The sequence below is a fragment of the Bos taurus genome, chromosome 18, assembly GCF_002263795.3.
Source record: "Bos taurus isolate L1 Dominette 01449 registration number 42190680 breed Hereford chromosome 18, ARS-UCD2.0, whole genome shotgun sequence".
In the NCBI taxonomy this organism is placed as follows: domain Eukaryota; kingdom Metazoa; phylum Chordata; class Mammalia; order Artiodactyla; family Bovidae; genus Bos; species Bos taurus.
In genome coordinates this window covers 1664678-1691507 of record NC_037345.1, presented here as the reverse complement: position 1 = coordinate 1691507, position 26830 = coordinate 1664678, and the positions used below count along the sequence as shown (strand labels likewise).

General features: G+C 49.5%; 1 protein-coding gene across 2 annotated transcripts in view; it reads right to left on the bottom strand.

Moving 5' to 3' along the window:
• The window catches only part of ST3GAL2 (ST3 beta-galactoside alpha-2,3-sialyltransferase 2), a 47416-nt gene extending 33954 nt beyond the window's left edge, over positions 1-13462 (bottom strand). Inside the window, exons 1-2 of one of the 2 annotated variants that reach the window (XM_024977980.2) lie at positions 13343-13462; positions 9988-10107 (exon numbers count right to left, since the gene is read on the bottom strand). The gene's annotated coding sequence lies outside the window, so the exon portion shown is untranslated. The remainder of the gene's footprint in view (positions 1-9987; positions 10108-13342) is intronic. The other variant, XM_024977979.2, reaches the window with a different exon arrangement.
• Positions 13463-26830: the final 13368 nt, after the last annotated feature.

Genomic DNA, 26830 nt, shown 5'->3' with positions numbered 1-26830 from the left:
CACCTGGTCTGGGGAGGACTCAAGGCAGGACAAGCACCAGGGCTCCTTAGGGAGACAGGTCAGTGCTAGGAGACCAGAGACTGGAAGAAAGGCATGCAGCGGTGCGCTCCATGCTAGGGGAGCATATCTCCAGTGGGGAGAGTACCCCGAAAACCCAGGAAACAAACCAGGAATCTGTCCCTTGTGAGCCAGACTGTTTTTATTTTTCATATACCTTATCTTTAGCTTTCTTTTATTCTCCTTTTATATTTATTAATGTCTTCTGGAAAGGTCAGCCTGTGACAGTTATGTTAATGAAAACCCAAAGGAGGTGTCTGCATCCACGCCTGGACCAGGAGATTAAAGGGAGCGATGTCGTCTCTCTCCCCCGGGACTGGAGGTGCAGAGAAGCCCAGGGGTGGGCCCCTCGCTCAGCCTGCATCCTCCGGAGTCACTTTTCCAGCAGAAGGCAGAGCTGTGCGATCCAGTCAGAGGCCCTGAGCTTGCACCCTGCCCAGTGCCACAGAGGCGCTCCGAGCGCCAACCCCCTCGGACGCAGTCCTGCCCTGTGCCCGCATTTTCCCCGGGCTCACTAACAGTCAGCTCCAGGGGGCAGAGAGCAGGTGGCTGGTAAACTGTCGAGACCAGTGCACACCTGCTTCCGTTCCTCCCTGGCTCTGGCTAAGCCACCGTCCTTGTCACCGCGGAGCTGATAATACGCTGTGAATGACCCAGGCAGGACCCCTGCGGGGAAAGAGCCCCAAGGTTGCTAGGCAGGTAATCTGCTTTACCACTTCAGCCAAGTGGCAATGTCAGCTGCTGTGAGGACCGCAAAGGCAGCCTTCCCCTCGCCCTGCCTCGGCCCCTTGCCCTGGGGTGAGCGGAGCCAGGCTGGGGAGCAAGGAGCCCTCCCTAGTCCCATCTGCAGAGAGTGGTTGACCCTCCCGGACTTGGCCTGAGTTATACACTCCCTGCTAAGATAAAAACTGTCATGACATCCTGATGTTGCTGGTCAGGATGTCCAGTAATCATGGACATCATGATATTACTGGTGTCAACTCTGGGAACATGGAGAGGAGGCACAGGGAGACCATGCGAGTCCCAAGGGAGGGATACCTCTCGACTGGCTTAATTACCTGCCCTGGGGTTCCCAAGGGCTGGCCAACACGATGGTGCCTGTCTGGAGCTTGGGTCATAGGGTGACTGGGGCTGTGAAGAGGGCGGGCCCAGGGCCTCCTCCCAAGCCCCTCGCCTGGTGAGAGGAGGCAGCCCCACTTCAACACGTTTGTGAGTTTAGTCCAGTGGACTCTGGACTTCAGTTCCAGGACTGGCTCTATCTGAAAGTTGGTGAATCTGGGCAAATCACACCTTTCTGGTCCTCAGGTCCTCCATCTGTGAAATGGGCATGACGACGCCTGCTGCCCTGCTTACCTCACAGTCACCGTCAAGATGCAGTGAGTGATGACTGTAAGCTGCAAGGCACTACCTACCCGAGGTACCGCTGGGTTTCAGCATCACAGAGAGGAGGAGGCAGGGATGAGCGCAGACACTGTGGAGCAGGAGGCCTGGCCCAGGCTGGCCGATCTCTGAGAACAGGACCCCAGGCAGAAACAGGTGGGCCAGAGCACCTGTGGGAGCTAGGCATGTGGGGCAGATACAGCGCGCTGGCCAGGCTGGGTCAGCAGACAGCTCAGGAGACTAGCCATTCTGCTGGGTTTGTGGTGGTCTCACCCTGTGGGCTTTTGTTTGCTTTGTTTTTGGCCATAGCACACGGCTTGCAGGATCTCAGTTCCCCATCAGGGATTGCATTTGGGCCCTCAGCAGCGAAACCTGTGGCGTCCTAACCACTGGAGCGCCAGGGAATCCCCACAGAGTTCTTTCCACAACACGCCACTCTTGGCGCTGCTAGGCTGAGTCAAACCTCCGTACCCCCACAAATTGGAAGTGACGGGCAAACTGAGGCCAAAGTTGTCTCTGTACCTGAAACCGGCACTGCTGTCCTGAGCATCATCTTCTAAGGGGGAAGACAGAGTGGGGCACGACCCTGTCCAGCAGGAAGTACCCCACTCACCCCAGGAAGCGCCGTGGCCCTGGAGCTACGTCCTCACCGGGGTCTCAGCAGGAAACACACAGGAGGGTGGGCACTTCAGAAGCCAAGGTGACAGGGCAGGCGGGAGAGGATGGGGCCTCTCCAGGGCACAGGCAGGCCTAGTCGGGCCAAGGGAGCTGGCTGAACACGCAGAGTGAACGACCCCCACAGCCCAGACAGAGGCCTGCGTAACACCATCCACCATGCAGATGTTCCTGGGCCACCACGAGGAAGGGACCACTTGCCATGAGCCGCCTGTGTCTGCTCTTGCAGTCCAGGGGATGCAGGACTTCCATGGATGGGCAGCCAGGGCACGGGGGGTGCGGCGGGGAGCTCCTCCCGTGACGATGCCATTCCTATTGGAAAAAGCCTCCATCTGCAAATCAGATAGACGGCCTGGGTTCCTGGACTCAGTGCCTCTACCTAGTGGTTTGAGGATCTTAGGCAAATGTCTCAACTCCCACTTCCCGATCTATAAATGGAGTGACTGTGATTCTGAAGTCCCATTCTATACTCCAGCATTCAGCTTTTAACAAGGTGAGTGAATAAATGGCAACAAATCCTTGTAAGTTTGCCTACGGTGTGATTCTGACACGCACACTTAGCTCTGCTTATCCCCTCAATACACAATGCCCTTAGAATGGACGACAATCCCATCTTCCTTCGGAGCATCATCTCTCCCCAAACTTCCATCTCTGTGCCTAATCAGAGCACCAAATGCAGCCAGCCAGCTTCCCTGGTGGCTCAGATGGTAAAGAATCTGCCTGCAGTGCGGGAGACCTGGGTTTGATCCCTGGGTTGGGAAGATCCCCTGGAGGAGGGCATGGGAACCCTCCAGTATTCTTGCCTGGAGAATCCCATGGACAGATGGGCCTGGCGGGCTACAGTCCATGGGGTCACAAAGAGTCGGACACGACTTAGGGACTAAGCACAGCATAGTTCTTGATCCAGGGCTGGGTGAGGGCCCCAATTCCAAGTGAACCCAGGAGTCCCGCGGCAGTCCTGGATGGGATGCAGAGAAGGCAGAGGCCTGCACTGCTGGCAGGCACCTTCTGCCACGTGGGGGGCGAGCAAGGTGTCATGACAGAGAAGGGCAGGGTGAGGCGGCTGTTGTTTGAGCTCTTCCCTTCCCTGCATGTGGCTAGCCATTCCCTCAGGTATGAGTCAACCGGCTCCCTTTCATCAAAGCACCTTTAGAGCTGGCTTTCGGCTGCTGTGATTGAAGAAGTCCAACTGATACAATCTTGCACACGTGTACAACTATTTTCCATTTCATTTAAAATAATTTTTAAAAACCACTACAATATCACTTGCCACATAGTGCAAAAGGGCTGCCCTGAACCTGGCCCTGAAACCCTGCCCTCGCTAAGTCTGTCCAGCTCGGAGGCCCTCAGGCACAGAGTGATTGTGGGCTTCCCAGTGGTGACTCTGGGAACTCCCTGGCCAGGACTCACACCCTTCTCCAGCCAGGGACACTGCCCAGATGCACAGACAGTGGTAGAGCCATTGATGTATGTAGTCTTTCTGGGTGGCCTGGGGTTAGGACTGCTCACAGCCAAAGTCCCCCAACCACGAGCAAGACTCTGGAGGGGAGGGTGCTGCCCTCTGGGCCCTGAACCGGCTGAAGTGGTCAGGGCAAGAGAAGACCACCCTGGACATGGATTGCAATGGGGAGTTGGGACCCTAGGCTCCATTCCTTGTCTGGCAATGGATTTGGGGGAAGAAACCCTTTCCAAATCTGTTTCTCAACCTATTAAGAGTCATGTCTGACTTTTCTAAATGCTGCCAGACACTACCCTGAATTCTACCCATCTATCCCACTCACTTCTAGCAGCCACCCCTCTGATGAGATACCTTACACGTACCAACAGTACCTCAAACTCACTCTACTCACAATGCCAAACTCACCCACACTCTAAGCCCTCAAAACCTGAACTTCCCTCTGTATTCCCAGTGTCAGCAAAGGGACATCACCCATCCAACCCTGAAACCTGGAAGTCATTTATGCCCCTTCCTTCCTTTAACCTCCTTCAGCCAACCTATTACAAAGTCCACCTGAGGTTTCCCACCTAAATCTCTCCCTTTTCTACTTTCCTCCACATCTGCCACTCTTTTTCTAACCAAGAACTGCCATCTTCTACCTACAGTAGCCCCTGAACTACTAAAGCGCCAGATCTACTCTAGAGACCTCCCTCCCACCAATTCATTCTCCACAGACAGGCCAAATCATCTTCCCAAATGCAAGTTCCTTCAGATCCCCATTTCTATTCCTCTCAGAGGAAGAACCAGACCTTCCAAAGCTCTGGGGTAAAGGTGGGGCTCCCTCAAGACCCCACGGCCTGGATGGTGGAGCCGGGGGTAACCCTGAGGCCAACATGAACCAGGCAGGTCTAGGAGCGGCTGCTCACTCCAGAGCCCTGGCCACCCCCTGGGTTCTCCCACCCCCAAGCTGACTCGGAACTGGCTCAGCTTTCTAGGACTGACCCCTCCCCCAGCGCAGGCTTCATCTGACCCCAGATGGGAACGGGAGCTGGAGGCCAGGCAGGGGAAGCCCAGCTGGGCCACAGCCAGGGGCGGTATGTGTCAGGAAGGGGAGAGAACAGGGCCACAATAGCCTGTCAGTATCTGAGGCCAGCGGAAAGGAGGCAGCTGGTGGGAGGATAAACCTCGAGGAGTCCAGCTCTTCCCTCTTATCGGACTGACCCTTGGCAGCCTCACAGCCTGTGGAGAACAAACAGTCATTAACAACCCTGCCCACACTTGGGCACAATGCTGTGCGACCGGCCCAGCCCGGAGAGCTGGGGCCTCCCTTCCTGCCAGGGCAGTCTCGGGGGTCTGCCTGTCGGCCAGCACCCCCATCCTGCCCCTCCTTCCTGGGCAATGAAACTCTACGCTCGGCCCACCCTGGCCTCCCCTGGCCCATGATCCCCTGGCCTTTCGGGTCAGGCCTCTGCGTCACGCTGTGTGTGGCTTGGTCTCACCGCCATCCTCTGCTCTCCTAAAAACCTCTGCTCCACCCCTCTTTCCAGGCGAGTTCTCAACCCTCAGTAGGCCCACCCAGAGTCTGCACTACTGACCCAGCACCTCCCATCTTCAGCCTGTGATCTAACCCCCAAAGCTGGCTTTGGGGGGAAATTCTCACTAAAGCAGAGCCCAAGGTGGAAGGAGGTGAGGGGATTGGGAGCAGAAACAGGAAGCCTATACACAGTCACTCCAAAGCCTAACCAGTGGCCAGTATAGGAAGAGATGGATGTGATGAGAGACCGGAGGGGTTTTTCTCTGCCTGAACCCAGGACAGAGGCAGAGCGACGCTCGAGAAGGGGGATGAGGACAACAGGAGGCAGGGGCCAGCTCCCTCAGCTGCAGGAGCCCAAGTTCTCCAGAGAGAAGCCAGAGCAGGCTGGCTGCTGCGCAATACGTCCAACTGGTCAGCAGAAAGGTTGGACCAATTCTCAGCGACTCCTGGACCCCATGGTGGTGTCCTGGGCTCCCAGCACTATCTCCCCTCTCAGGGTATGGCGTTCCTCTGTTTGGCCTACTGGACGATTTGACAGCAAATCCGTGAACAGATCTTTAAATTCTATATTTACAGATGAGGGGACTCTGAGGCCCAGAGAGGGGCAGCAACTTGCCCTGGGTCACTCAGCACCCATTTCACAGCACCTTCCTAAGGAAGTACCAACGCTGGCTCCCCTACACTGGAAAAGCCTGAACTCTTCCTGCTGCTGTTTAGTCTCTAAGCCGAGTCTGACTCTGTGACTCCATGGACTACAGCCCACCAGGCTCCTCTGTCCATGAGATTTCCCACCCAAGAACACCGGACTGGGTTGCCATTTCCTTCCCCAGGGAATCTTCCTGATTCAGAGATCAAACTGACAACTTCTGCACTGGCAGGCAGATTCTTCACCGCTGAGCCACCTGGGAAGCCCGCAACAGGGGTCCCCATGACTCTCCTAACCCCTTTCAAGCTTTCCTGTCTCCCCCTGCCTGTGACACTTGGGGTCTCCTGAGCCATGCCAGAGGACCCAGGAACCGGCCAGAAGCTACACAGGTGTGGCCCGGGGAAGATACCAAGCCCTCTGGGACAGGACAGAACAGAGAGAAGGCCAACTGCTGGAAAGCCCCTTGCAGCTGCCATGGCCTCAGACGGCTCCCAAGAAAACCCAAGAGAGACAGGACCGGGCTCCCGCCCCTCCCCTGCCTTGCGGCACAGCCCTGGTCCCTCTGGCTGCTGCCTGCTCACTTGCTCGGGCAGAGGACACAGCACAGGGGCCACAGAGACTTTCATTTTCTCCTGACTCTGGTTTCACCAGCATCAAACGACAAGTATTTTGTTTTCAACTGAACTTGAGGTTGGGGGGAACTCTACTCAAAGGTCAGGGAGAGTCCCTTGCAAACCCAAAGGGATCCTCCCCACAAAGAAGGAAGGAGGTAGTAACTATGCGTGGTAACAGATCGTTAACTAATTTGTAGACATTTCACAGAGTATGCAAGTGTGGAATCGTTATGTTGTACACCTGAAGCTAGTATAATGTTATATGTCAGTTATATGTCAATAAAAAAGGAGGAAGGAGGAGGGAGAGGGAGTGGCGGAGCAGGGTGGGGCTGCGGGGTGACACGGGCAGGGAGGGGGAAGCCCCAGGCCAGCCCTCCAGCCCCCCCTTGTTCCTCTTCCCACCATCACCTCTCAACTTCCCCTTTCACTACTCACGCCGCCCCCCCCAAATTCCTTTAAACCACACGGAAAACTTGTTGATTTTTTCTTCATCAGAGCAGTCCCCTCTAGACCAATTAGCGATTTGCGTTCGTTGCTGATTTTCTCCCTCAGAAGGCTGCAGACCTGCCTCCGGCCCTCTGCTCCAGGACTCCACAGCCGGAGGGCTCAGAGAGCAAGGGTGAGGACTGCTCTCTGTGGTCCTTGGGTCATGCGCCGACCCCCTGGGTCATGCGCCGACCCCTCAGGGTCTCCTCTGCCCCCCAACCCCCCTCTCAGGAGCAGGATGGGCCTCGCGCCTCAGCTGTGCACAGACAGAGCTGCTTTCTGTGTCCCCTGCCTGTTCCCCACCCTGAGCCTAGGGAAGAAGAGAAGGGGAGACAAGGAAAAAGCATGCGCACGGGAAAGCATGATCAAACCAGGAGAGACGCCCCTCCAGGCAGGAGACGCCTGTGCTACCCGCTCCCCCACCTCAGCAGCCAGGGGGGGATGTCAGTCAACCCCTTTCCCTCTCTGAGCTTCCTCATTTGCAGTCACATCCTCCTTAAGGAAGAAGCCCTTTGAGGATGTTTTTCAACATCTGATAGCAGAACTGTTGTTTTAATATGATTATTTCACAATACAAATTTAGTACTGACAGCAAAATAAGGAAAAATTACATTTGTCTCTAGATTTCTCTTGTTCCTAGTTCACCTTATTGTACATGGGTAGCAGGCACTGTGTTCATATCATTGGCAAAACTACTACATCCACTATGGCTGATTCATGTTGAGGTTTGACAGAAAACAGCAAAATTCTGTAAAGTAATTATATAATTATAATTATATAATTCTATAAAAAATAAATTAATTTTTTTTTAAAGCACACTCATTTGAATGCTAACAGCTATAACTGAGGGGGACAGTCTTCACCCCAGGAAGATGATCCTCTCTGAAAACCTGCAGGGATAAGTGCCCTTCAGCATCACTCCTCCTGCCCCACCTCACAGAGAACCCTGCTCCCTTCCTCACTTTCTTCTTATATATTTATTTAATTTTTTGGCTGAGTGGCATGTGGGATCTTAGTTCCTCAACCACGGATCGAACCCAAGCCCCCTGCAGTGGAAGCATGGAATCTTAACCACTGAACCACCGGGGAAGTCCTTCTCCCATTCCTGAAGCAGGAAACCTCTCCAGTTCTCAGCTAGAAAGTTGGGGTGGCCCAAAGCCCAGCCTATGCCCTGGAGCCTTAGGAGAGGTCTGCAATGGCAACGTAAAAGTGTGACTGACAATACGCTGTAATTACAGTCATGATTTATAAATAAGCACCAAGAGGTGCCCCAGAATGGCTGCTTAGGGACACATACAGGCATCCCTGGTAAGCCCAGCATAACTGGAGGAAATGCCTGTTCTCCTCAGCTAGCAGGCAAAGTTCACCTTCTCTCTGTGCAAAATGTCATTTGCAGATATCTGCCCTAATAGTGAGAACTTGTTGCTAAAGAAAAGAGGGGAAAATCTAAAACCCAGGTCCCCAGAGAGCTGGGCCAGCTCCTTTAGTTGGTAAGGGCTCAGATACTGGGACAACACGGTGGGGGAAAGTTGGGGCATGGAAACTGAGAGCGGGGAAGGGGGAGGAAGGCGAAGGCCACCCTCGGCGGAAATGGAGAGACAAGAAGAGACGCAGGCATGCTGAGCATGGACCACAAAGCCCCAGTTGCTTTCAGAATGAACTGGGCCCCTGAGGCTGTGGGGCCCCACCCGCCCAGGGCTGAGGCCCCAAACCTCAGGCAGGCAGCGTGGAGTCCAGGGTAACAAGCTAACCAGGCTTCCGGGCGCGCTGTCAGCGTCCTGCACACAGCTCCTCCAAAGCAAGGATGCTTCATCTCCTGCAAACTCCTCCTCCTCCTGACTGCTCCACTTCAGCTAAAGGACCTGACTTCACCTAGGCAAGGAAGTGTCTAACCCCAGTCAACTTACTGTCTGTTCCAGATACCTACTTTCATAGTTCTCTAGAATCAGTCCCTTCTTTGCATTTTTACTGCCAAGTTCCAGTCTTCATTACTTCTCACCTGGACCCTAACTAGTTTTCCATTTCCTCCCTCCCTTCTTTCCTTGTCTCCTTATGACCCAGCCATACCCTGCTACCAGCTGCCCTCTGCCTGCTCAGAAACTTGTCGGAAACAAGCCCTCTGTCTGCCGTCTGCCGAGTTAAGTCCTCACTGAACACTGTGCTGGGATTGATCTCTTGCAATCTCTACTGCCTCTTCTTCTGGGGACTCCAATTTTTGGATACGGTTTGGGGGGACTGCCTACTGTGTCACCAGCCCTTCCCTGGCCAAGGGAGGAGGCATGGCCCAGTCTGGGCCAACCAGACATCTCCTCCCTGGGAGATGACTCCCAACCTATGGTGACAAAATCCCACAGTACAGCTGGAACAGTTATCCTGGCCCCAGTGGTACCCTGAAGAGGCTGGCCTTTGGCTCCTGACATACCTACTCCAAGACCCTGGAGGGGGACTTCCCTGGTGGTCCAGTGGTTAAGAATCTGCCTGCCAATGCAGGGTACACGGGTTTGATCTCTGGTCTGGGAAGATTCCACCTGCCACGGAGCAACCAAGCCCATGCACCACGACTACTGAAGCCCGCATGCCCTAGAGCCTGTTCTCCACAACAGGAGAAGCCACTGCAGCGAGGGAAGCCTGCGCACCGCAGCTGGAGAGCAGCCCCGCTCTCTGCAACGAGAGAAAGCCTGCGAGCAGCAATGGAGATCCAGCACAGCCAAACATAAAATAAATAAATAATTTCTTAAAGACCTATTTAGAAGAAAAAAAAAAGACGAATAATTGCTTTTAAAAAAAGACCCTGCAGGGGACTCGGGTCTCGAGTCATTCCTCAGATTCTAGGAGTTCCCATAGCCTTCCAATGAAGTCCTTTCCTACCAAAGTCAGCAAGGTGTTGCTCGTAACCAAACTTCTTTTTAAAATACCTCTCCTATGCTCCAACCAAAAGGGAAAATGCCCTGAAAACGCCGTTATGGTCCCTCCTTCCCCTGCTGGCCAGTACGTTCCCCGGCCTGCAGGCACTGCTGGAACTCTGCCTTCCCCTTCAGGGCCCAACCCAGAGTCCCCTTCTGAGCCCTCTTTGGGGATGACCTCTCCTCCTCTAAACCCACAAGCCCCCAGCTACCCCTTCTGCCTCCCACCGCGGACATCGGAGTACCTGTCTTACCCTCCTCCCGGTGGACAGAGACTTGGTCATCCTCTCCTCCACAACAGCTGGCAGAGTTCCAGACTCAATAAATTCACCAGGCTTTGTGGGCAGACAACTCAAAGGCCAATTACAGGTTTCCTGGGCAAGACAGGCAGTGAGGGACAAAAAGCACGGGGTCAGAAAGACCCTGTCTGGCTTCCATATGCTCCACTTACCAGCTGAGTTTATGGGCAAGTCTCATAAGTTCTGTAAGCCTCAGTTCTTCATCTGTGCTAACCCTGCAACGCTGCTGTGAGAATGTGATGCACCTACATGCAAGAACATCCAGCCAGGTGCCTGGCTAGAAGTAACCACTCAGGGAACAGCAGCCATCACTCCAGCTATTCACAGCTCCTGGGTTAGCAGATGCTCTTTCGGCGGGTTGAAATCATGAGCCCTGGGCCTGTTGTGACCCGCAGAGTATCTCTGTTTCTTAGTAACCCCACCTGGGTCTACTTCTGCCTTATAAACCTCCTGAAAAACAGTACGTGAAAAAATGCGTGGCAAAGTTAAAGCACAATGTAAGGGGTTCCTCCTGTTTGTCTCAGTTTCAGAGTCCCAGGCATCCTGTCCAGTGTGCAGCCATGGCCAGCACCCAACCTGCTCAGTCTCAGGGACAGGGCAGATGAGTGCCTGGTTCAGGGTCTGCTTCCCCATGTCCTTCCCCAAAGCCCTGGTGCCTAAACGTCCTGCTTTGTGGTTGGGGTGGGGGGTCCTTCCTTCAAATGGCCACAGCACAGTGTCTGCTATGTGGTTACAGGGGGACTGGGAGCTCAGGCCCTCAAGTCACCCTGACCATTAATCTAGCCAACACTGGAAAGCATGGGAATGGCAGGAAAAGACCAGCCCAGGGAAGCTGCCAGAACAGTCCTGGGTGGGGAAGCCAGGTGGGGGGCAGCCTCTCTGAAGACTTTACATGGGCCTGGATTAATCACCCAGGCAACTCTCATGGCCCCAAACCAGTGGTTCTCAAGTGCTATGGTCAGGAAGCCGGATAGAAATAAAATCTCAGGCCACACCCAGACTGCCTGAATCAGAAATGTCTGGGAGTGGGGCCCAGCAAAATGCGCCTTACACAGCTCCTCAGGGGGATTACTGAACACCTACTCTGTGCCAAGGACCGAGCCGCGGGTGATATTTCAGAAACAAGGGCACATCTGAAGGACTTTCACAGTCTAACGGGGGTGGAGGGGAAGAGGTCAAAATCAAGTACACAATACACAAGACAGGATGGGGTACGAATGAAGCAAAGGAATCAGCTCCTCCTCCCCTCGCCAGCTCCTCTCTTTCCAAGTTCGGAAGCGGGAACTCCAATTCTAGGAAACCCACCCCACCCCAGGCTGCTCTTTGAGACTCCACATAACTGCAGGTAGTTTTCAAAAGAAGAGTGATCCTCGCCTGAGGCATCTTTCAGGTCCAGAGGTTTGGCTTGTGGGGAAATGGACCATGAGGCCACACCCAGCGGTTCTTAGCAGCTGAGAAGTTGACCCCATGTGGGCTCTGGGCTGGGAAAGTTCCTAGAGGGCTGTGAGCATGCCACAGCACATCCCGGCACTGCACTCCCACGTAGGGTCACTCCCACAGGCCCCTGGCAAGCTCACATGGTGAGCGCAGAGGCAGACATAAACACGCACACAGACAGTTGGCCCCCTGGCCCCCCTACCTCCATTCTCAAGTTACAGGGTTAAAGACGTCCTATTCACAGCCAAGGGGGAGGGATGAGAGAGGGGGTGCTGAAGCAGGGAACCATCTGGTTCAGATCAAGATTGCTCATTCAGGACCCCAGTGGAACTCCCAGAGCCTGCCTTCGTGATGGCTCACAGATTTCCCTCCCTCCCCCAACTTCCCACTGAGAAGCTGAAAACTGGGCTAGGAAGGGATCGACCCATAGGCAAATATGCCAAAGGAAGATAAGAAAACAAAACTAAACCAAAAGAAAAAAAAACAGATACAGGCAAGTCTCCACCACCTCTCTGAGCCCTGGCTCCCTCTTTCCTTCAAACCCTGAACACCACGACTAAACTTGAGATCACCACCTACAGTCACTACGTCTTCCTCCACAAAGAGCTCAGGGGGCACCTGGCAGCATCATTCCCTTTGCCGCCAACCATCTCCAAAGTTAGCAGCAGAAGCAAGATAAGGGTTAGGGGTGTGGTCTCCCAGACTTCTCTTATGCCGCCATCTCCACCAATGTAGGAGGTTCCCTCCATCTCGGAGGGATGGTGGAGTCCACCACGCGTAATGAGAGGAAGAAATGACCAACCAGCTTCCAGACAACTGTCCCAAAGACAAGATGGGAGTGTGCATCACTGGCTAGGACTGACTTACTGAGGGACTCCAGAGTGCCCTGAGCCCCCTCAGCAGCTTTAGCTGAAAGAGGCTGCCACTCCCTTCCCACCACCAGCACCTCTCCCCTTTCCCCCAACACCACCTTAGACTCTGTTCTTCAGTGTTTTACTGTAGCTGAAAGCAAGAGGCAAGATGGGAGATGGATGCAGTTGGCAAGAAATAGAAATCAAAAGGCTAACTTGAGTAAATGAGTGATGGGTGGGGGACTCTACAGGCAAAGGAGGCCAGAAATTAAATACAGGAAGGAGGAGGGGGAAACAGAAGTGGGAAAACGCCAAAAGGGAGACTAAAGTGAGCTCAGCAGAGAGCTGCAGCAGGCAACTGGGAAGTTTAGTCCAGTCACAGAGGAATGACTGGAGGGAAGAAATGACTCCCTCATGCCAAGGCAAGGGCTCAGACCAGCCCCACAGGGCTGGGGCATGGACTTGGCTAAGTTCCTGGTTTGTGCCAAGCCTCGGTTTCTCCGAAGTGGGAACGAGGTCAGGCTGTTAGGTCTCATCAGAGAGAACTGGGCCACTGTGGATGGCTTGGGGGCAGTGCCAGGTAGGGGAAAGAGGAGAGAGCTGCTGATGGTGCAAAGACAGCCTGTGGCCAGGAGAAGCGGGGCAAGGGTCTCCAAGGAGTGCACAGGCCAGGAGCGCGCGCGGGGCTGGGGGTGCGAACTAGGCAGTGGACTGAAGTCGGGACTGGGGCACGGAGCGCTTCTCGGGGCTGGGCGCGGGGGCCGGGGACTTCCACCATGGGGTGGAAGAGCCGCGCGTGGGAACGGCTGGAGGTGCAGGAGCAGAAGGCGGGCAACCGGGAGGGAGGCCAGGGCAAGAGGACCACCGCCCCCACGGGGGAGCCCAGCGCCCCGACCCAGGGGAAGTTGCCGGGGTGGACCAGGAGGGTCTGGGCCGCTGGTCGAGCCAGCTGCCCGCGCGGAGGGGGTTCGTGGCAGCGAGGGGCCCGGGACGCCTTATATCCCGCCCGCCCGCCCGCGCACCTCAGTCAGCTCCGGGCGCCGCGCGGGCCATGCTCGCCGCTCCCGCCGCCGCCGCCAGTGCAGAGAAAGCCGCCGCCTCGGTCGGCGTCCGGACCCGTTAGCTGAGCGGCTCCCCAGTCCGCCCGCAGCGGGCCAGTCCCGCCCTTACCCGCCCCGAGCGAGCCGCCGCCGCCGCCGCCGCCGCCTCAGCCCGGCCCCTCCCCCAACCCAGCCTGACTGGAAAGGAAGGGTGGGGGCGGGGGGCGAGGGCCCCCTCCCCACTCACATCCTTCGGCCCTGCCCCGCCCCCTCCCCCGCTCGCCTAGTCATCCTGGGAAATGGAGTCCAGCGCGCGCTGCGCCGCCAGGAGAGCCTGGCGCGCGGAACTACTACTCCCAGAAGACAGCGCGCCAGCCCGCGCGCTTGTGGGCTTTGTAGTCCCGTGGGGACTCGGGGCGTCTACAGCGCGGGAGGGGAGGGGGATGGGAGGTTTCCACTCCCTTGAGGCCGGGGTACCGACGGCGGAGACAGGGTGTGGGGTGTGCGACGCGCTGTGCCGGGGCTGAATACCTGGACTTCGAGGGGGGCACCCAGCAGCGGAGGATGCCTCTCACACGGCTGTGGTCCGCTGCAGCCGCGCAGGGCTGCAGGCGAAGCCTCTGGCCCGAGAGCCTCACGCTGGGGACGGTTACCATTCTCGCGGAAAGAGCCTTGACCTGAGGCTAGCTTGGCTTCCTGCCCGAGCTCCGCAAGCCGGAGCTGCGGTGAGGCCGCTGCGCCCAGGAGGGAGAAAAATCACCCCACGTGGGCGTGGGGTTTCCCTACCTGGAAAAAGGAGACCGAGTGTCTCGGTTTCCTGGAGTGCTCACCCCCCTGGGGACCTTCTATTGATAATTCCAGTCCGACCCACTCTCTTTCTAGCTGACTCCCTTAGCTCCCTACTGTTTAGGGCACAGTATATACATAAAGCAAAGTGTTAACCATTTTCAATATTTTTCTATGTCTTCTCTTAGCACGTGCTTTCCCCAGTTTCCAGATCCACCTCAAATTGTTAATGAAACTCCCAGTTGCCCTCCAAGCTTTATCGCCTCTGGAAGAGGGAGGCCTGTAAGTCGCTGATTCTTTAACAAGCGTCTATCAGACTCTCCTGGAGAGTTTGTTTAAACACAACTGACCCATACCCCTCCCGTGGGAGGAGCCTGCTGTGGGATAATATGAACCTCAGAGGAGCCAGGCCATAGAAAGTGGGGTTTCAGGCTGCTGCTGCTAAGTCGCTTCAGTCGTGTCTGACTCTGCGCGACCCCATAGACGGCAGCCCATCAGGCTGCCCCGTCCCTGGGATTCTCCAGGCAAGAACACTGGAGTGGGTTGCCATTTCTTTCTCTAGTTCATGAAAGTGAAAAGTGAAAGTGAAGTCGCTCAGTCGTGTCCGACTCTTAGCGACCCCATGGACTGCAGCCTACCAGGCTCCTCAAAAACGTTCTTTTTAATTTAAATAAATCAATCAGTTGATACAGTAAAAGGAAAATACTACATGAACCTGAGGGCTTCTCTGAGAGCTCAATTGGTAAAGAATCTACCTGCAATGCATGAGACCCTGGTTTGATTCCTGGGTGGGGAAGATATGGAGAAGGGCTACCCACTCCAGTATTCTTGGACTTCCATGTGGCTCAGCTGGTGAAGAATCCACCAGTAATGTGGATTTGATCCCTGGGTTGGGAAGATCCCCTGGAGAAGGGAAAGGCTACCCACTCCAGTATTCTGGCCTGGAGAATTTCATGGACTGTCTAGTCCATGGGGTCGCAAAGAGTCAGACATGACTGAATGACTTTCACTTTCCACATGAGCCTGAAAGATGTCCCAGTCCTTAGCCTTTAGCATTCTCTTCAAAGCTGGTAAGGTTTTCTGTTCCAAAGGGGAGCTTGTAGGGTATACCTGGTACTACTCCCCAAACTATGGATGCAAGCCAGGGGTTGAGATCTCAGACCTCTAGGATAGGGTCAGCTCTGTAGAATCCTCTGCTTCCAGGTGTTCTATGACCTATAACAGGCTGTGGGATTGAGAGGTGAGAAGGTGGATTCTTGACTTGTCAGGTATCTGAAAGTGACTCTCACACCACACCTACCTGGGTAGACCCTTAACCACTTGCTATCCTGATGTTCTGGGAGCTATAGAACTCCAAGAGGAAACTTGGTGACCTTCACTCTCCGGCACGATCTCAGACCCTTTCAGCTGTGAGATGATCAAGTTCTCTGCTCCACCAAAATCTAACCAGGCTCCTGTAGGCCCTCTTCTCCAATATGTCTCAACCTTGGCCTATAAAAACTATACTCTTGGTTAGGACTCCACTGGTCCACTGCAGTTCAGTCCCTAGTCAGGGAACTAAGATCACATCCCACATGCCACACAGCACAGCCACAAAACCACCCCCCACCCAAAACCAAAAAACTGTACTCTCAACACAGATGACTTTATCCACCCTCCTCCCTGGTGGTTCAGACAGTAAAGACTCTGCCTGCAGTGCAGGAGACCAGGGTTCGATCCCTGAGTTGGGAAGATCCCCGGGAGAAGGGAATGGCTACCCACTCCAGTCTCCTTGCCTGGAGAATTCCATGGACAGAGGAGCCTTGCAGGCTACAGTCCATGGGGCCACAAAGAGCTGGACACGACTGAGGACTGAGCGACTAACACACACAACCTCCCCCCACATTAAAAGACTTAAACACAGTAACATAGTTTCTAACATCTCAAGGCCACGTCCCTGGGATGGCTCTACCCACCCTAAGTGCCTGTCTGATAAAGCTCAAACATTCACTGTTTATTCTAGCCAATACCAGTTATAAGTACCCCCCACCCCTTCTTAGAGCGTTTACTAAAAAGGCTTACAGTTATGACTTCTTCCTTTCCCTTTAAGGTGTGCATTAAATGTATATGTATTATGTGTCTTTCTCAAGGACCTGAAAGCCAGTCCTTTGAAATATAATTACTGGAAAGAATAGGGCCTCTGTGGGAGAGTAGAATCCTAACTTCAATACTTGCCAGCTAACAGATACAGCTGACCTAATCAGTATTTACACTGACCAACTCTTTGTACTTTTTCACTTCTCTGCTCACCTCCCTCCATACTTCTTCATTCTCCCTTTAACGTGCCCAGTCACCTCTGTGTAAATCCAAGTTGCAGTGTTTATCAATAATATATTGGTTAAAATCTGTCCTTACCACTTTAACTAGTGCCTGCTTTGTTTATTTTTCAGTCAATTATTAAGATTTTTTGTTTGTTAACTATTAAGATGTTTTTGTTTATCTTTGACAAAATGGATATAAGTGGTGAGCCCTGGGGCCCCAGGCTCCAGCCTCCCTCCCATCCACCAAAGGCCAAAGGGTGAGTTATTGCTAGGTCCTTGGGCACGTAGCCCAGAGGACACCAGAGGCATTGGACCCTGACTAATGTTGACCTCTCTGGTGAATGCTTGAATGCTTTTCTGTTTTTTAGTTTTTTGATTTGCATCCCTGTCACAGACTATAGTGCATGCATGCTCCGTCATATCTGACTCTTTGCGACCCCATGGACCGTACGTAGCCCACCAGACTACTCTGTTCATGAGATTCTCCAGGCAAGAATACTGGACTGGGTTGCCATTTCCTATTGCAGGGGATCTTCCCAACCCAGGGATCGAAGCTGCATCTCTTGCATCTCCTGCATTGGCAGGCAGATTCTTAACCGCTGCGCCACCTGGGAAGCCTGTCACAGACTACAGGGGGGTAAGTAATCCATATACAACGCCACGCTCTGCCCCTAAGCTCAGCTGCCAGTCCTTCCTTGAGGACTTTGCCTCTGCACCTGAGTCGCATGCCGTGGCGGCTTTCCCTTGCAGGCAGAAGGGATGAGTCTCTTTGTGTTCACACCCATCACCCAAATGTCTGTTAGCAGATTACCCGGAAGGTGTCATTTCATGGGCAGCGCAGGGAACCTCTCTATCCCACAACTCCCACAGGAGCTCCCATCATCACCCAACTATCTCCCAGTTAGATGTCAAATTGCTTTTTACCCATTTCCTCTTGCTAGTTGTGATTTCCTATCCTCTCCACCCATCCAAATTCTGCCCGACTGTTTGAAGTCTACCTTGAGTTTTCCTTCCTCCTCAAGGTTCTCCCCAGCTGCCTCAGCTGCACAGCCACCTGCGAACATCACCCCTCATGTCACACTTGAATTGGCGTCATTGACTTAAAAGCCTACCTTTGCTGTTGACCATCCACAGCAAGGGAAGCAGTGGACCAGGAAGTGAAGGAGACAGAGGAGCCATAGTGCTTTGGAGGCAAACTGCAACTAAGTAGCAAGATGCAAAGAGGAGGTGGCTCCCTCCCTCCCCTGCTTTCTGGTTGACCCAGAAAGGTCAGCTCCCACACCTAATGGTCTGTGTGAACCCCAGCAAACTACACAGTTCTGTGATCTGTAAAATGGCGATAATAATAACAGAATGGCCATAATAAGAGACCCTTCTTGTAGAGCTGTTATAAAGAGTAAATGGGAAAAAAATGATGTTGGATAGAAAGACTGTCAAAAAGAAATCAAGTCAATCTGGATATTTAATGTGATCACAGTACAAATACCAGCAGCATTTTTTTTTTTTTGGAGAGGGAGGAAGAGGAGCAGGTCAGTTTATTTTAAAAATTCATTTGGAGGGCTTCCCTGATAGTCCAGTGGGTAAGAATCTGCCTTGCAATGCAGGGGACATTGATTAGATCCCTAGTCAGGGAAGATCCCACATGTTGCTGAACAAGCTCTACAACTATTAAGCCAGCACTCTGCAGCCTGCAAGCCACAGCTACCGAAGCCCACATGCTGAGAGCTGTGTTCTGCCACAAGAAAAGCCACTGCAAGGAGAGTGCAATAAAGACCCACCACAGCCAATAAAGAAATCTTTTTTAAAAATTCATTTGAAAAATAATAAGCAAGATTAGTGCCAACAGTTAAAAAAAAATCAATCAATTGTCAAATCTAAGAAAGAAATGGAAAAATCTATTTGAGGCAACCTGAGGACTGCTCTGCCCATCAGAAGTCAAAGCACAATTATATAAGTTCTTGAGACAAAAGGTTATTCATCAGATGACATATTGACAGACCCCAGATGTTCATGTACAAAGCAACTGGTGTGTCATCATGACCACTTACTAGATTAAGGAAGGTTATCTCCTAAGGAGGTCTGGTTTATGCAAGTACACAACACACTCTAAAGGAGAGAGAGGAGGCCCAAATGGGCAAAGAAACATGAATTTTATTTAATCATGAGTCAGGAAATTTTTGAAAAACTAATAGTATGCAGTAGTGAATGTCCTCTCGGATATTAAACATATTATAAACATACCTTTAGAATACTGTAATAGATCAATATATAGACCTGCAAGTCTACAAATAAACTCAGATACTCACAGAAATTGACATATGGTAAAGATACATTTCAAATAAGGGAGAGGAAAGATGAATTATTCTATAAATGGTATAGGGACAGTTGGAGAACCATCTGCTCAAATATTAACTTAGCTCTGGATCTAGTAAAAAAAAATCACCAATGGCTACCAATATGAAAAATGAAGACAGATAATGGACCCCTGACGGAAGTAAAATATTCAGAAAGTAGTGGTGAAAAAATAAATCACCCCAAATCTGACAACTACCAATGTACAGAAAGTACAGGTATTTGAGAGGAATGTTTTATTTGAAACTATGGGGATGCAATCTAAAAAATTCAGTGAGAAACTCTATAGGACAAATGACACAATTTCTTCAATGAATACATTGAAAAAAATTTTAAGACAGAGGAGAATCTGTAAATTAAAACAAGCTATATTAACCAATTGCAATGTATGGACTTTGTTTGACTCATAATTCCAACAAACTGAAAAAAATTGCATGAGAAGAGTGGAAGTTTGAACACAAACCATTGGATATTGAATAATTATTATTCGTTTTAAGTGTATTAATGATATTATAGTTAGTTGTGTGTGTGTGTGTGCTTAAGAGATTTCGTTTAGTGATATATACCGAAATCTTATTTATGGAATGATGTCTGAGGTTTGCTTCAAAATAATTCCGGGTTGGGGTAAAGGTATAGACACAAGGCAGGCTAAAGTGGTAATTATTGAACCTGGGAGAGCAGATGGTCACTTGGACAAGTTCATTTTAACATTTTTTTTCTACTTTTGCATGCACAGTATTTAAAGTTTTACATAATAAAATGTTTTGGGTTTTTTTTGCTCAAGTATAGTTGATTTACAATGTGTTAGTTTCAAGTGTACAGCAAAGTGCTTCAGTTATGCATACACGTGTGTGTGCTCTGCTCAGTCGTGTCCAACTCTCTGCAACCCCATGGACTATAGCCCACCAGGCTCCTCTGTCCATGGAATTTTCCAGGCAAGAATACTGGAGTGGGTTGCCATTTCCTTCTCCAGGGGATCTTTCCAACCCAGGGATTGAACCTGCATCTCTTGTGCCTCCTGCAATGACAGGCAGATTCTCTACCACCTCTCCCCTTCAGTTCAGTTCAGTAGCTCGGTTGTGTCCAACTCTTTTCGACCCCATGGACTGCAGCATGCCAGGCCTCCCTGTCCATCACCAAGCTGGAGTTTACTCAAACTCATGTCCATTGAGTCAGTGATGCCATCCAACCATCGCATCCTCTGTCATCTCCTTCTCCTCCTGCCTTCAATCTTTCCCAGCATCAGGGTCTTTTCCAATGAGTCAGTTCTTACATTAGGTGGCCAAAGTATTGGAGATTCAACTTCAGCATCAGTCCTTCCAATGAACAGTCAGGACTGATCTCCTTTAGGATGGACTAGTTGAATCTCTTTGCAGTCCAAGGGACTATCAAGAGTCTTCTCCAATATCACAGTTCAAAAGCATCATTTCTTCTGTGTGCAGCTTTGTTTATAGTCCAACTCTCACATCCATACATGACTACTGGAAAAACCATAGCTTTCACTAGATGGACCTTTGGTAGCAAAGTAATGTCCCTGCTTTTTAATATGCCCTCTAGGTTGGTCATAACTTTTCTTCCAAGGAGAAAGTGTCTTTAATTTCATGGCTGCAGTCACCATCCACAGTGATTATGCAGCCCCCCAAAATAAAGTCAGCCACTGTTTCCACTGTTTCCCCATCTATTTGCCATGAAGTGATGGGACTGGATGCCATGATCTTAGTTTTCTGAATGTTGAGTTTTAAGCCCACTTTTTCACTGTCCTCTTTCACTTTCATCAAGAGGCTCTTTAGTTCTTTGTTTTCTGCCATAAGTGTGGTGTCATCTGCATATCTGAGGTTTTGATATTTTTCCTGGCAATCTTGATTCCAGCTTGTGCTTCCTCCAGCCCAGCGTTTCTCATGATGTACTCTGCATATAAGTTAAATAAGCAGGATGACAAAATACAGCCTTGAGTACTCCTTTCTCTATTTGGAACCAGTCTGTTGTTCCATGTCCAGTTCTAACTGTTGCTTCCTGACCTGCATACAAATTTCTCAAGAGGCAGGTCAGGTGGTCTGGTATTCCCATCTCTTTCAGAATTTTCCAGTTTCATGTGATCCACACAAAGGCTTTGGCATAGTCAATAAAGCAGAAATAGCTGTTTTTCTGGAACTCTCTTGCTTTTTCGATGATCCAACAGATGTTGGCAATTTGCTCTCTGGTTCCTCTCCCTTTTCTAAACCCAGTTTGAACATCTGGAAGTTCACAGTTCATGTACTGTTGAAGCCTGGCCTGGAGAATTTTGAGCATTACTTTACTAAAGTGTGAGATGAGTGCAATTGTGTGGTGGTTTGAGCATTCCTTGGCATTGTCTTTCTTTGGGATTGGAATGAAGACTGACTTTCCGAGTCCTGTGGCCACTGCTGAGTTTTCCAAATTTGCTGGCATATTGAGTGCAGCACTTTCACAGCATCATCTTTTAGGATTTGAATTACTTCAACTGGAATTCCATCACCTCCACTAGCTTTGTTCGTAGTGATGCTTCCTAAGGCCCACTTGACTTCACGTTCCGGTTCTAGGTGAGTGATCACACCATCATGATTATCTGGGTCATGAAGATCTTTTTTGTATACTTCTTCTGTGTATTGTATATTGTCACCCTGGTTATTTAACTTCTATGCAGAGTACATCATGAGAAACGCTGGGCTGGAAAAAGCACAAGCTGGAATCAAGATTGCCAGCAGAAATATCAATAACCTCAGATATGCAGATGACATCACCTTTATGGCAGAAAGTGAAGAGGAACTAAAAAGCCTCTTGATGAAAGTGAAAGTGGAGAGTGAAAAAGTTGGCTTAAAGCTCAACATTCAGAAAACTAAGATCATGGCATCTGGTCCCATCACTTCATGGGAAATAGATGGGGAAGCAGTGGAAACAATGTCAGACTTTATTTTTTTGGGCTCCAGAATCACTGCAGATAGTGATTGCAGCCATGAAATGAAAAGACGCTTACTCCTTGGAAGGAAAATTATGACCAACCTAGATAGCCTATTAAAAAGCAGAGACATTAATTACTTTGTCAACAAAGGTCTGTCTAGTCAAGGCTATGGTTTTTCCAGTGGTCATGTATGGATGTGAGAGTTGGACTGTGAAGAAAGCTGAGCGCCGAAGAATTGGTGCTTATGGATGTGGTGCTGGAGAAGACTCTTGAGAGTCCCTTGGACTGCAAGGAGATCCAACCAGTCCATTCTCAAGGAGATCAATCCTGGGATTTCTTTGGAAGGACTGATGCTAAAGCTGAAACTTCAGTACTTAAGCCACCTCATGGAAGAGTTGACTCATTGGAAAAGACTCTGATGCTGGGAGGGATTGGGGGCAGGAGGAGAAGGGGACAGCAGACGATGAGATGGCTGGATGGCATCACCGACTGGATGGACATGAGTTTGGGTGAACTCTGGTAGTTGGTGATGGACAGGGAGGCCTGGCGTGCTGTGATTCATGGGGTGGCAAAGAGTCGGACACGACTTAGCGACTGAACTGATCTGTGTATTTTTGCCATGTCTTAATATCTTCTGCTTCTGTTAGGTCCATACAATTTCTGTCCTTTATTGTGACCGTCTTTACATGAAATGTTTGTTCCATTGGTATCTCTAATTTCCTTGAAGATATCTCTAGTCTTTCCCATTCTATTGTTTTCCTCTATTTCTTTGCATTGATCTCTGAGGAAGGCTTTCTTATCTCTCCTTGCTATTCTTTGGAACTCTGCATTCAAATGGGTATATCTTTCCTTTTCTCCTTTGCTTTTTGCTTCCCTTCTTTCCACAGCTATTTGTAAGTCCTCCTCAGACAGCCATTTTGCCTTTTTGCATTTCTCTTTCTTGGGGATGGTCTTGATCCCTGTCTCCTGTACAGTGTCACATAAGGGCTTTTTTCAGATTCTTTTCCATTAGGGGTTATTACACAATATTGAGTATAGTTCCCTGTGTTATATAGCAGGTCTTTGCTGTTTACCTATTTTATGTATAGTAGTGTTCTTGCCTGGAGAATCCCAGGGACGGGGGAGCCTGGTAGGCTGCCGTCTATGGGGTCGCACAGAGTCGGACACGACTGAAGCGACTTAGCAGCAGCAGCAGCAGTGTGTATATATTGAGGAGGAAATGTCAACCCACTCTAGTACTCTTGCCTGGAAAATTCCATAGAGAGAGGATCCTGGTGGGCTACAGTGCACGGGTCACAGAGAGTCAGACACAATGAGTGCACACGAGCGTGCGCACACACACACACACACACACACACACAATGTTAATCCCAAACTTCTAATTTATAAAATGCTTTTTTAAAGTTCAGTCAGATGTGTACAGCATACCTAGCTGAAAACCAAAACCACAGCAAAAACCAAGTCAACAGAAAAGTGGAAGAAAATTTTGCAATTTATATCATGTAGAAAAGGCTAATACAAAGTGCTCTGTAAATCAGTAAAATTACCAAGGAACAATGGGACATGTGAAAAGAACACAAACAGTTCACAGAGAAGGAAACAAATGGCTGTGACATGAAAACATGAGTAGCTTCACCCTTTTTAAAAAAAATTACGGTAGGGACTTCCCTGGTGGTCCAGTGGTTACGGCTTCACCTTCCAATGCAGCGGCTGCACGTTTGATCCCTGCTTGGGAAGCTAAGATCCCACATGCCCACAGTCAAAAAGCCAAAAAATAAAACAGGAGCAATATTGTAACAAATTCAATAAAGAGTTTTAAAGTGATCCACATTAAAAAAATCCTTAAAAAATTGTAGTAAAATATACATAACATAAAATTTACCATCTTAACCATTTTTTTTATTATAATGGATATTTTATTTTTTTAAATTTAATTTAATTTTTAAACTTTACATAATTGTATTTGTTTTGCCAAATATCAAAATGAATCCATCACAGGTATACATGTGCTCCCCATCCTGAACCCTCCTCCCTCCTCCCTCCCCATACCCTCCCTCTGGGTCGTCCCAGTGCACTAGCCCCAAGCATCCAGTATTGTGCATTGAACCTGGACTGGCATCTCGTTTCATACATGATATTTTACATGTTTCAATGCCATTCTCCCAAATCTTCCCACCCTCTCCCTCTCCCACAGAGTCCATAAGACTGTTCCATACATCAGTGTCTCTTTTGCTGTCTCGTACACAGGGTTATTGTTATCATCTTTCTAAATTCCATATATATGTGTTAGTATACTGTATTGGTGTTTTTCCTTCTGGCTTACTTCACTCTGTATAACAGGCTCCAGTTTCATCCACCTCATTAGAACTGATTCAAATGTATTCTTTTTAATGGCTGAGTAATACTCCATTGTGTATATGTACCACAGCTTTCTTATCCATTCATCTGCTGATGGACATCTAGGTTGCTTCCATGTCCTGGCTATTATAAACAGTGCTGCAATGAACATTGGGGTACACGTGTCTCTTTCCCTTCTGGTTTCCTCAGTGTGTATGCCCAGCAGTGGGATTGCTGGATCATAAGGCAGTTCTATTTCCAGTTTTTTAAGGAATCTCCACACTGATCTCCATAGTGGCTGTACTAGTTTGCATTCCCACCAACAGTGTAAGAGGGTTCCCTTTTCTCCACACCCTCTCCAACATTTATTATTTGTAGACTTTTGGATTGCAGCCATTCTGACTGGTGTGAAATGGTACCTCATAGTGGTCTTGATTTTTAATTGTACAGTTCAGTGGCATTAAGTACATTCAAGTTGTCATATGGTAAACACTACCATTTATCTTCATAATTTTTTGGTTTTCCCAAACGAAATCTATGTGTTCATTAAGCTATTACTCCCTACATATTCCTCTCCTCCCAGTCCCTGACAATCAGCAGTCTACTTTGTGTCTCTCTGAATTTGACTACCAAGGCATGAAAGTATGAAGACAATATTTGTCCTTTTGTGCCTGGCTTATTTCACTTAGCATAATGTCCTCAGTGTTCATCCATGTTATGGCATGCGTCAGGATTTCCTTCTTTTTGTAGGCTGAATAATATTCTATTGTATACACTGATATGCACCACATTTTATCCATTCATCTGTTGCTGGACACTTGGGTTGTTTCCATGTTTTGGCCATTGTGAACAAAGATGCTCTGAACACGGGTTTACAAATATCTCTTTGAGTTCCTGGTTTCAGTGCCTTTGGATGTATACCAAAAGTGAAATTCCTGGATCATATGATAATTCCGCCTTTAATTTTTTGAGCAACCATCATAATGTTTTCCATAGTAGCTGTACCATTTTATATTCCCACCAGCAGTATACAAGGATTTCAGTTCTTCCATATTCTGACACTTATTTTCTGAGTTTCACTTGTAATAATAAAAGAAATGCAAATTACAATCACACTGAGATATCGTTTTTCACCTATCAGATTGGCAAAGATCAAAAAGCTTGATAGCTATCCTGGGAAGAGTATGGGGAACAAGGATTGTCGTACACTGCCAATGCGGTTGGAAATCTATATGGCCTCTGTGAAGAGCAACTTGGTAATGTCTTCAAATTACACATGCACACACAATTTGACCTAGTAATTTCTAAGGAGGTATCCTATCTGCACATGTTCTTAATTAGAGATGGATATCTCTATCTCTAACAAATATCCACAGAGATGGATATTTGTTAAAGCATTGTAAGAAAAAAAATTAAAGATGATCTAAATGTTGTTGATCCAGATTAAAGATTAAATGAGTGGAACTGGGAAGCTTCAATTGATGGTGTCAATTGTTATTGCTCTTACTCACGCACTTCAGTTATCTCCAACTCTTTGCAACCCTATAAACTGTAGCCTGCCAGGCTCCTTTGTCCATTGGACTTCCCCGGCAAGAATACTGCAGTGGTTTGCTATGCCCTCCTCCAAGGGGATCTTCCTGACCCAGGGAATGAACCCACGTCTCCTGCATTGCAGGAGGATTCTTTACCACTAAGTCACCAGGGGAAGCCCTTTTGTTATCATTACTTCACCAGATAACAGACTTTTGGAGGGTAGAGGATGGGCTTTTGTAGGTCCAAACAGATCTTCCAGAAATACTGATCAGATTAACTATTTCTTAGCCTCTGGCAGAATTAGATCGGCAAACAGCTCAGCCAGATAATGTGGTTTATCCAAAGTCATCCACAGAATGTGTGCTACACATTATGTGCAAAGCACACTGGTAGGCACTGTGAAAATGACTGAAATTGAAGAACTGAATCCTGTCTTCTCGGAGCTTGAGACCTTGTGAAGCACTCTGACAGACCTTAAACGTATTTAACTTTTTAAAAAGTGTACTTTCAATTATATCCATGGAGACCATTGATCTGGTGTATAAATTAAGGCTCAGCTCAGAGAAACTGTATATAAACAGTGTCAGGGGTTGAGACTCTAAGCTTTCACTGCCAAGGTTCAGTCCCTGGTCGGGGAACTAAGATTCCCACAGCCGCAGGCATGGCCTGAAAAAAGGATTCCTTAACATATGTGTGAAATGCTTTATAGCTTAGCCTAGAGGTTCCCCGTGAATATAGGAATTGTTTTTCCCTAGCTCTGTACCTGTCCACTGAGAAGACCTGGAAGCAATGACACCCCATTAGCAACAAGCACACTAAACGGGTCACTGTTTGTTTGACTGTTTTCACATTATCTGGCTGTGCGGCATGTAGGATCTTAGTTCCCCAAGCAGGGATCAAACCCATGAGCCCTGCACTGAAAATGCAGAGTCTTAACCACTGGACTGCCACGGAAGTCCTTCAGTGCTGTTTTGTTTAAATTGAGGTGAAATTCACAGGACATAAAATTAACTATGATAAAGCATACAATTCAGTGTATTTAGTGCATTCACAATGTCTAGAAACCAGTACCTCTAGTTCCAAAACCTTTTCATCGCCTCACAAGAAAACCCTGTACCCATTAAGCGATCACTCCCCATTCTTCCCACCCCCAGCCCCTGGCAACTGAGCTTGCTTTCTGTCTCTATGGATTTAACTATTTTGAACACTTCATATAAATGGAATCATAAAATATTTAGTAGTTTT